We start from the raw sequence: 10659 nt of genomic DNA, 5'->3' as shown, positions 1-10659 counted from the left end.
CAGCACACAAATCAATCTTAGATTAGAGCTGAGAGTTCCTGTTATACAGAAAATATTGTTTTATTTTTTATTTTGCATCATGAACTCAGAAGATAAATCTCAGATGAATATAATTCAGAAGATAAATCTTAATCCCATAAATCGTAAATAAGAAAATGTTAGTGTAGCATCTGTTTATTTCTTATATCCAATTTAAAAAAAATAGGCATCATCTCTTGCATTTATTAAAGCACCAAGCCGTAAATTTGGTAACACATTTCCATTTTTTCTGCTCGAACAACAGGTGTGCTGTGTCCAGTTAGGTGTATCACGCTTACCAGCGCGTTCTGATATCATATGAGGTTTCCCACTACTGCAGACGCCCCCAAGCGACGAAAAAGCTTCAAGCTATCGATCTGTGTCTTTGCTACATCCTCGTTGTCTCATTCAAAACACAGGTACGAAATTGTCGTCTTCTCTTCACTCTACACCCCCTTTCCTTTCCCCTAACTCAGCGAATGGACCGAGCTCAAGTACAACCAGTGTGCACTTGTGTTCGGTGACACCAGGGGGAGTAGTGTGCAGCTATTGGACAAGATTAGAGCTTGACGATGGCTGGCATCTGTAGCTACGACCGATGTGTCTGCAGGTTGCTACACTAGACCAAAGGATTGCGTGATTTCCATTACAGTGAAAATGGGGGGAAGGAATGATTGGAGTAGTAGTGGAAGAAAAATTTGTAGCAACATGGACGCCGGTGTGCATCGCCTTGATCTAATGGTTGCTTTCGTCTTGCTCCTGACTTCTTAAAAGGTAAGACACTGAGGATAATTATTTCAGACAATGCGACATCTGGAGGTTAATAGACAGGAGAGATAAGTATCGAGTGAGAGTTTGAATAATTTTAAATTAAAAATTAACGCCAGGTTTTTTGCATGCAACAGAAGATTATACTGTAAACAATCCTTGTATATCAACACTAGTACAACTTAAAATAATCCTCGTATTGTTAACGTAAGATGATTCCATCATTACTAAAATATTGGGTATTTTTTACAATTTTCTCTATACACAGTTACCAAATATAAAAACTATACACATCGATATGGTGAATGTCGCTTTAATTTATCTCATATTTGCATTTAGCACTAATTTTCTTGGGAGTTCTTGTAAACATATTCTTCATAATATCAGTACATCAAAAGGGGAGGAAAGAGGGCGCTCCTTCCTGCGTTTTAGACATTTTTTTAAGTTCATACATTTTATTAGACTGCTGAACAGACAGTAGACGTCAATAATGTATTCCACACGAATGTTTTTACATCGGCATATTAAATCTGTAATTTGTCTCTCTCCTCACCCCCTAAAATATCCTTCATTTACATTTTTCTTTCATAAAATAATAAATTATATTACTAAATAAGTGTCTTTTTTTAATTATTTTGTACGAAAGTTGTCATTTTGTGGAGCAGAAAAATTCGCAAACATTTGTTCGTCTGCTGGTAGCTTGATTTTCAGGAAAGTTTTTGGCTATCTTGTTTTGACCAAATTATGAATATAATTACGATTTTACATATCTATGCACGTCGTGGTACACTGATGATGGGTAAGTTTATGTTTGATTTTTATATAGTCGATAAGTACCATGTGCTGCTTGGCAAAGTAAATAACGAAACATAAGTAAATTATTCATATTCGAGTAAATTCATTTGGTAATGGCCTACAAATCACCGAATTTGTTTCATAAAATATATATTACTATATATATTTTATAAGCCCTATTGTGAAATATATATATATATATATATATATATATATATTAAGAATACGAGTCTGTGGCTTAATTGGAGTTTAATTTGTTTTTTTACAGGTTTGTGTGAGAAATGAGATTTTTTTTTTTTTAAAGAAAAAAAAGCAAGCATATCAATTTCTATAAATCGAATATCTTGTGCATTTTATCTATTTATAAATTCCAGGATCCACGATTTTATTCTCTATTTATTTTATTATTTTTAAATTTTGATTTTTTTTCATTACCATATGATACAATGCACATCACAACATTATAAGTAAAATACTTGTAAAATAAAATATATATTTTTAAAAATGTAAATAACATATTTAAAAAATTAATCATGTCATAAAATACAGATGTCGAAATATTACAAATAAAGATTCATCTTGAAGAAATCAAAGTTTAGTTTGGTTCCAATGCTCTCTTTTCGGTCGTATTTGTTAAGGAGCAAATCATTAATAATGTATATATACTAAAGTGTTTTAATTAATTAAGAAAATGAGGAATTACCTCTATGATGTTCTGTAGAACAATTTTGTGCTGATACTCTCGGTTGTTGAATTAACTATGCAAATAATTTATATGAATTCCTCACACTCGCAGACAAAATCAATGATCCAATGCACCACGGAATCGGAGGCCAGGAGACGCCAAACCCGACCCCAAAATGTATATCGAACCACCAACCCAAATCTTTGAGTGAGAGAAGACGATAAGTCCATACTTTAAAAACAATTTGTAAAGTATTTTAAATACTTTATGATACACAGATAGTTAATTTTTTTCTTTTTGTGGTATATTTTAAGCCTGCGTTTAAATTCATTTATAAATTTACTGGTATTTGTAATTCTGGATCCGTGCCAGGTTTTCAACTGAATTTTTCTGACTGATTCATATACGCCATTTACTTTCGTCTGGCCTATTACATACAGAGTATGTATTCTCATTAGCGGCATCTTGATTTTATTTTTCCTCAGGAAAACCAGCCTTGGAACTCATGCAATTTACAGAAACGATAATCAGGAATTGCGGTATTACTTCTGGCTAAGTACTGAATAATTATCAATTCTTATTATTAAAATAATACCATTAAATATTTAACCACCCGAATCTCTATTAATATCTGTTTCTATTAATGTAAATGAGCTTTCCTTAGTTTTTCTAATTTATTTTAAGTTTTCAATACAGCATCAAAAGCAACATGATTGCAGCAGACGTTCTGTTTAATTACGCTTAGCATAATATGAGCTCTTAAGATGAGCATCTTCCCTCTCATGTAATCTCTTCTTCTAATCGATTTTCCTTACCCACTACAGTAATGAAGGTCACGGTTGAAATTGTAGGTCACTAGATATATTCTATAAGCAGACAAGGAAGTCAGACGGAAGTAGATACCTCGCCAAAAGAAATAAATTCTATTAGCGGAATAAATATAAGCTAAAAAAAAGTCCATTATATTTACCAATAACTGGTTAAATTCTCGTTTATTAATAAACCCAAACGTTGTTTCTTTAAATTGGATAAATACAGCTCATTGTATTCTTTTTAATTGCTAACAGACGACTGAATGTTGTTCCGAAATTCTTATTAAAATGACCTTGCGAGTTTACCTGGTTTACGTGTATTCAGTTTCTATTGATTTCCTCGCATAAAGTGCACGGTGGTTTGTCATACCTTCCGTTTCTGTGCATTATACTGGTGGGCTCCAAAGAGGCTACTATTACGGGGGCAATACGAAAGTGCATGCACAATCACCACAGCCATTTCACTTTTTCGCTTATAATGAGTACTAATTTTCTGGCAACAGGCAAAGATTAGCTGTTAAACTGTGTTAGTTATACTATCATGAAATAGTTTTGTGCTAAATTCTAGATGGCATAGTAAATAGAATTCTCTCTTGTATTAAATACAATTAGAACGTTAAAAATTAGCTTCGTTATGTTAATGTAAACCTATAAAAGAATTAAAATACGTTGTCTTTTAAACTTAGCCTTTCCATAGTTCTGCTGTACAGTATTACTACATCGAAGAACGCAGTTGTCCTAGCAACGAATAAACGGATTCGGTGTGTTTGTATACAATGAAGACACCAATCGTAGTACGTCTACCCTATTCGTCAACGCTGTACCACTGACGTACTGTGACACTTTTGCTGAAAAATAGTCCTAAGTAACACCACTAATGAATGTTTACTTGTAATAGCTGAAAATAACTGTCATTCCTAGTTCGTCTGCCTAGAGAAAGGTTTGTCCTTACAAATACTAGTACGTATATAAGGTGTCATACGGTATACGCATTCTTAAAGCCGTATACGGCTTGCTATATGGCGTATTGCTTTTAGCTTGATAATCGAGCTAAAATCAATACGCCATGTAAGCAATACGATCAAAATTGGATGAATATGAAGAAAACTACTTTTCTCCATAATCATCCAATTCTGAAAACTACTTTATCAAATTCCAAAAGTGGGCCAACGCGCAATTAATTTCTGTCCCGTAACTTTTGGTAGGATAGTGTATATATCTTTTGTCGTGAAGACAATGACATAAAAAGACCAACCGAATATTGGAAATTCGAAATTAAACCAATTTTCGTGGAATGTACTCTCCATGATAAGCGGATAGTTTGAGTTTTAAGGATAAATGCTGAGGAAACTAAGGCCACCAGGCTTCGTCCTGTTTGTCTAATTTTGCGAGATGAAATACCCGAATTTAGGGGAAGGAGCAATGGAACCGTTACTCTAAACCGACTAACTCTGCCACTGTTGTGAAAAATCCCCGGCTTAAGCATATATGTTCTTATACGTTTTTATTTTTCTATGGCGGATGGATCTTTCAGAAGATAAAATGCATCGCAGCTGCATCATTTGAGATTCATACGATTCAAAATAACGTAAGAAAAGATTTGTGTCTAAAGCCTTTGGATAGTTTATGGCTGGGATGTTGTATCACCGAAGGTGTTAAATGTTTTATGTATTTCACGTTATAAATAAGCAAACAGATAGACTACGTCATAACCATGTAACGTGTTCGTTTTTTCAGGGAGACCTTTAAAATTTGTGCAGAAGGAAATAGGGAAAGCCCATAAACGTTATCGTAACTGGTATTTGGCGTCCACTAGGTCAGAAGCAGAGAAATAACTATATATAGGGTAGTTTCAGATACTGCACGATTTGGACTGTTGATATCGATCTAAAGTCCGGTCGTTATTTTAAAGACGTGCTGCTTACATTTATTGTAAGTAGAAACTTTTGGATAATGTTGTTTTTCCGGCGGTCAGCCATTTCTAATATAGACTTAAGAGACGGCCGGCGTTATAACTAACGTCGTTTGCGATCGCTAGATGTGATCTGATTTTGGTGTCTGGTGACCTGATTTCGCCTTGTCGCTTGCAACCGAGAAACAGTATGAAATATTTTAATCATTAAAAATATAATATTCACGTATTAGCAAAAAAAAAGAAAGAATTGCTTTCGGATTTAGCCAGCGAATGAAGTTCTCAAAATGTCAACTTCGCACAGCCGTATTAAACATTATTTCAGATTTTAGGATCTTTCAACAAGTATAGCAATGTACACCAGTATCCAAAAGTTAAGCTGCAAGAACGTTTTTCTTTTTTAGAAATAACTGCATAACTTTTTACATGAAATTTGACATTCCCTCCAGTGGACAGTACTGATGCTTCATAGCCTCTTGCCATCACACTAATCAGCGCGATTTCCATAAAATGCCCCCTTTTTTTAAAGCGTTTAAATTAACAATGTTAAATCAAATATAATACGGTTTTGAGTTCCGAAACTCGAAAATAAAGCGAATTGTAAAACTGCAAATTATAATAATGCAATTTCTAATTTCAGGGTGGTACTTATATGTGTTAAGGTAACTAAGGTTATGAGACGCCAGTATATTATGTCTAGCAGCCAGTATATATCGAAGAACATGCCCAATTACGAAAAATATACTAGCGTCTCGGCGCCTTAGTTGCTTTGGCGCTTAACACACCGTCATACTCCAACATCTGCTGTTATAGAGAAATGGGATTTAATACCACGGTATTAAAAAATCAATCTTGTAAATATAGGACTCATTGTAAGTTGTTTGAAAGGCGTAACTTGGAAATTCATTAAAATCGTTTACATTATAATACTTATTTCCGCATTTTGAAAGAAAATTTTATACGTTTTTTTTTTTTTCAGTCAGAAATCCTGCATCCAGAACATTCAATATACTAAACTATAACCTGTTTACACACAAAGTTTCTGAGGTCAGTTTGGATTGCGTCATCAAATCGGTTCTAAAAAGACAAGTAAGAAAGAAAAAACATTGCTACAATTTTGAACTGTACATGCACAAATAAATTTAATGCATGAAGTAGGTTCAGAAAGGTTTCTCTTGTATCTTGTATGCAAGATCAAGATACCTTAAAGATGTTTTCTTTGTCTCAGAGAGCACAGAAATAATTCAACACAGTCGTACAGAAAATTTGCAACCAGAACGGAAAAGTACTCTAATGATATCCATTGTGGAAGGATTAATATCTCAGATATAGACCTGTATACCTTGGAATGTGGATTGGAATGGGATTTCGGCTTCTCCACTAGCCTATCTACGGATTCTTCCTGCAGTCAGGGATGATTACAAGAAATCTTATATTAAGTCTTATAGATCACAATCCATTAGCAAGAAATGAAGAATTTTCAATAACGGAGAATATTTCAACTTTTTCAAAGAACAGATTCTGTCCCAATGCAGAAAACCAGATCCAACCAAATATAGGAAATTAAGATGATCTCAACGCCTGAATAAATTGCGGGGAACAGTCCTGTTGTATAGGATGTTGTACACAACAGGGACAATCAGTTAAGACCAACAAGGTGGCTGTCCACTCTGGGACTGTACCTTGAAACTTATCAGATCAATCACACAGTTAATCTCAGAAGCTTGGCCAAAAATGAAAATTTATGAACACTGTCATGGAATAATTTCTTGTCAAATTGTCTTGATATATTTGAATTAGGCCTTTCCGATTTTCACCCGAATAATTAGTTTTGTTTTTTGTTTTTTTACTCTCCTCCTCTGGAATGTGTACACTATGCTGCCACGTTATTAGATACACCTACCTAGTAGCGTGGTGAGCCTCCTTTAGCCTTCAAAACAGCCTGAATTTATCTAGGCATGGATTGAACAAGATGCTGATAATGTTGTGCAGGAATGGAGTATCATGCAGCCATGAGTATGTCACGCAGTTCCTTCAGATTCGACGGAGGTGTAGGCCTGCAGCGAACAGCCCTTTCCAGCTCATCCAAAAGATGTTCAATAGGATTGAGATCCGCGGATTGAGTGGGCCACTGCAGCAAAGAAAAGTCATTGTCATGTTCCTGGAACCATTCCATAGTGATTCGGGCTTTGTGCACCGGCGTATTATCCTGCTGGAAGTAACCATCTGACTGAGGATAAACTGTCAACATGAACGGATGCTCTTGGTCAGCAACGATGTTTAGGTACGATGTGGCATTCATACGTGAATCTATGGGTAGCAATGGACCCAACGTGTGCCAAGAAAACATTCCCCACACATAACACTACCCCAGCCACCTTTCACAGTAGTCGTCAGACATGACAGGTCCATGGATTCATGTTGTTTTCGCCAAATTCTGAGCCTTCCATCAACTTGATGTACCAGGAACTTTGACTCGTTAGACCAAGCAACTGTTTTCCAATCCTCGATAGTCCAGTGCTGATGGCTGGTGTTGTGCCCACAGGAGGCGTGCTCTCTTGTTCTTCATTGATAACAAAGGTACGCGATGTGGCCGTCGGCTGTTGTAGCCCATTCCGGACAAAGTGCGACTAGTGGTCCGTTGCGATATTTTGTTCTGCGCACCAAGGTTGTATTCTGACGTGATGTGCAACATTGTGGCCAGTTTGTTTGCTTGCACAATTCTAGCCATCCTCCTCTGATCTCTCTCATCAGCAAGCGATTTTCTTCCACAGCAATGCCGTTGAGGGGTTGTTTTCTGTTCGTTGCACCATTCTCGAGACACCCTTGAAACTGCGGTGCGTGAAAAGTTCAGGAGAACTGCCATTTCAGAGATGCTTTGTCCAGCACGTCTTGTACCTACTACCATGCCTCGTTCAAAGTCCGTTAGATCACTCCTTTTTCCATTCTTGCTACGGTGGTTTGTACGCTTAAATGATACTAGAAAGGTTGTTGTGCTGCATTTATATCCACAGCTGTGGTCATGTGACGCAACGTTGTAGGACAAACCATTTGTGTGCACCTCAGGGGTGTACCTAATAAAGTGGCAGCACAGTGTATTTTTAACTAGTTTGTGTGGAAAGTGTATTGTGAAAAAATTTCAAAATAAAACTGCAGTTTTATTTTTAATTTTCGTACAAGCAGCATATCCTTAAAACCAATGTATCGCTGATAATATTTAACGTTGTAGCTTACTTAAATATTTCCAAAATAGCTTCAGACATTCTGAACTTCAAAATCGTTTTCCTGAATAGTCTGAGAACAATATGTGTAAAATTAATTATGACAATCATCCATCATTTCTAGAGTTGGTTAATTTGAAAATCATTAATCATTTGGAGGACCATTGTTGTACCGGAATGAATGACAAACCTCTTTGTTTTTGATTAGTACAGCCGAAACCAGTATTTTAGCAAGGTGATGTGTATAGAGGCAAATGGGTTTACTACTATTTTATTATAGCTGTTATTACAGTCAAGTTGCTCATGAAGGAAAACCAAACAGTATATAATCAAAACTAAATTCAGTGTTTCTTTTGAATTATAATTTTATTTGAACATGAAATTCTAGGGTTATTCGAAAAGTTCCAATCGATTCTCAAGCGCCTGCCGTGTTTCCTCGTACTAAAAATACTAACTTTTGGAAGATGAATTAGCCACAAAGATTTAAGATGATAATTTTGAGTTTAGACAAGGTGAAACATAATATTGGCTGCATGTTTCCATAATTTCAGTTAAAGACTGGGTACAAGGTGCAGCCAGAGTCCAAGCATTGATTATATCCTCAGGGTGACCTCGCTGTCCATTTTCGAAAATTTCATGGTTAGCTTTTGTGTCCGTTAAGTGCCAGGACAATTAAAGCTACGAGGCGTCTGTGTATTGTGTCTGTAACTGCTTGTATTCTTCGATCCGGACGTGGTATGGTAGTCAGCGAGACATGCTGGTATGAGTGTATCGGAAACTGCTGTACGTATAAACCTTGCTGGGGTTTGCACGTACAGCTGTGTCTTGGATATATCGAAATTGGTCCAATAACTAAATAACCCCCAGCAAGCGGCGACCCTATGGTCTGAAACAACCCGTTGATTTCAGAGGCGAACAGAAGATTCGTTTCTGTAGTAACTGAAAGGCTGCAGTCACACAAATAACAATCCAGTTCTAACCAAAGGGGGCATTTCAGAAAGTCCAATTTGTACCATGTCACGGATGAGTATCGCAGCTGACGACTGACTGGGTTCCACTCCTGTCAACAAAAAAAAAAAAAAAAAAAAAAAAAACAAGGCTTAGGAACGTGGAAAATTGGAAACATGTTGCCTGTTCTGACAAATCCCGGTTCCTGTTGTTTCACCGTTGAGAGGACTAGAATATGTCAAAAACAGCATGGTTCTAAGGATCCATCCTGCCAGGAGTCAATAATGCAAGTGGCGATGAAATGATGTGGAGAGTGTTTTCGTTGTGCGTATTGGGCTCCTTTATACCAATGGAGCAACAATTTCCAGGTTTTTTTGGAAATTGTTTCTGACCAGGCGCATTCCTTCATGGCCGCAGTGTATCCATCTGCGAATGGATTCTTCTAAAAAGACTGCGCCATACCACAAGGCCAGATTTGTACAGAACTGATTCCGGGAACGTGAAAATGAAAATGAATTCAGCCTAATACAATGGCCTCCCTAGTCGCAGGAACTCAATCTAATATAGTGCACCTGTGGGACGAGGTGAAATGAGCTCTCCGCAGTAGAGAGTAATTTGCAACATCTTTGGAACAGTTGAGTCAGCATGAATCAACATCCTGAGGCACGCTTTCGACACGTCTTTGAGTCCATACAACGATGAATCCAGACTGTTCTGAGGGTTAAAGAGTGCACTACCTACTCATTATTAGGTAGTGCACATAATAAAATGGCCACTCGGTGTATTTTTGTCATTGAATTATATACTGAATGAACTAATGTATATGTTTATAAATTATTTACTAGATAATTCCAAAATGTCTGTAAAATGCTTGTGTTCTTTGGTCGATTTTCTGTTTTGCTGGACGAAAAACCCGAGTTTCTGGAAGGAAAAGCCATGCTGCCCCTAAGACCGACTAACTCAGCCACGTAATATTCCACAGCAACTCAAATATTAGATTAAACATTATGCCCTTGAAATATTACGTTGCCAGAAGAGGAAGGTTACTTTAATGTCAACTCTTCCCAAATAAATACCAGTCTTCAACTAATTCGAACACATAAAAATTGACAATTTATGATGCAAGTAGTTTGGACATGTGTACACTCAATTTAAGGAACCAAAGAATGTTGCCATGGCCGTGCGAAGACTTTCAAGCTAACGGATATAAATAAGAAGTCCTCGTGGGTAGCACAATTGATATAATCACCGTCCTTCCACACCGGATGGAAAAGTCCTGAGTTTGAATCCCGTCAATGCCGCGAGGAAGTATTTAATGTGCCTTTTTCATAACGTGGCTGAGTTAGTTGGTCTCAGGCAAGGGTAGCATAGTTTTTCTCCCGGAAACTCTTTTCCGTGTAGCAAACAGCAAACTGACCACAGAACACACGCCATTTACTGACATATTATATACAGCGCAATACAGCCCTAAGTTGCCGATGCACCTAAACCGTACAAGAA

At 36.7% G+C, this 10659-nt stretch overlaps 1 protein-coding gene across 1 annotated transcript in view; it reads left to right on the top strand.

Annotated features, from left to right (window-relative positions):
* The first annotated feature begins 562 nt into the window (after positions 1–562).
* The window catches only part of LOC150090655 (anoctamin-7-like), an 84565-nt gene continuing 74468 nt past the window's right edge, over positions 563–10659 (top strand). The window contains exon 1 of the mRNA XM_090372032.1: positions 563–792. The gene's annotated coding sequence lies outside the window, so the exon portion shown is untranslated. The remainder of the gene's footprint in view (positions 793–10659) is intronic.

The sequence above is a fragment of the Mastigoproctus giganteus genome, chromosome 1, assembly GCF_048544385.1.
Source record: "Mastigoproctus giganteus isolate SK-2022 chromosome 1, ASM4854438v1, whole genome shotgun sequence".
Lineage (NCBI taxonomy): Eukaryota > Metazoa > Arthropoda > Arachnida > Uropygi > Thelyphonidae > Mastigoproctus > Mastigoproctus giganteus.
This window is presented reverse-complemented; position numbering and strand designations above follow the sequence as displayed.